Source organism: Scyliorhinus torazame, chromosome 2, assembly GCF_047496885.1.
Source record: "Scyliorhinus torazame isolate Kashiwa2021f chromosome 2, sScyTor2.1, whole genome shotgun sequence".
NCBI lineage: Eukaryota > Metazoa > Chordata > Chondrichthyes > Carcharhiniformes > Scyliorhinidae > Scyliorhinus > Scyliorhinus torazame.
Window position 1 is genome coordinate 379,552,847 of NC_092708.1, and position 875 is coordinate 379,553,721.

Consider the following 875-nt stretch of genomic DNA (forward strand, 5'->3'; position numbering starts at 1 on the left):
GTGTTGCAGACTGGCACATTCCAAGGTCCAGGACTACGTGCTGAGGGACGCACTCAAGCTTGGGGCAGCAGCCGCCAAGGCGCAATGGGGAAAGACCACTGTGTAAGGTCTTTCCAGCAAATGTACACCGAGGGGCGGGTAACAGTGTAAAGCCCCTCGGTCTGGGCCACCAACACTCCAATGTATAAAACAAACATGACAATGTAAATATTTAAGAGGAATTGTAATGTAAAGAGTGATATGTGTATGATAATATCAAAATTGAATGGAAGTCAAAGCAATGTGTAACTCTGACGGAAATGTACAGTCAAGACAATTCGAAATGTTCTGTAATGCTTATGATAAATTTTATGAATAAAGTATATTTTTTTTAATTAAAAAATGTTTTTTTAAATCTGTTCTTATCAGTTTAATATCTGATACGTCCCTTATCTGGGGAGCATATATTAAATTGATTTTTGGAGCAGGGAGATGGAATAGGGGCTTGCTCCGTCCACTCCACGCATCGACTCCGTATTGCAGTATCTCCGAGAACGGTGCACAAACCCCGTTATGGGGAATTTCAAAGTACAAAAACACTTCAAGCATGCACAGGCACAGCTACACTTTATCCCCTTTCTTACAATTACCGACTACACACAAAAATTCATGCCCATTATACACATCCCACACACGATTCCAGTATCTCCACCAACCCTATTCCATCTCCCTGCTCCAAAAAACCCTCCTCTATGGGGAATTTCAAAGTACAAAAACACTTCAAGCATGCACATGCAATTCTCTACTTTATGCCTTTTCTTACAATTCTCTACTCAATCACACTAAAATTCATGCCCATTCTCCATATGCCACACACTATTCCAGTATCTCCGCGA

The 875-nt window shown here is 41.1% G+C and overlaps 1 non-coding gene across 1 annotated transcript; it reads left to right on the forward strand.

The window, feature by feature from the left end:
• The first annotated feature begins 361 nt into the window (after nucleotides 1-361).
• LOC140408047 (U2 spliceosomal RNA) lies at nucleotides 362-547 on the forward strand. The gene has a single exon (XR_011939993.1). It is a non-coding gene; the product is annotated as a U2 spliceosomal RNA (small nuclear RNA).
• The last annotated feature ends 328 nt before the right edge of the window (nucleotides 548-875 follow it).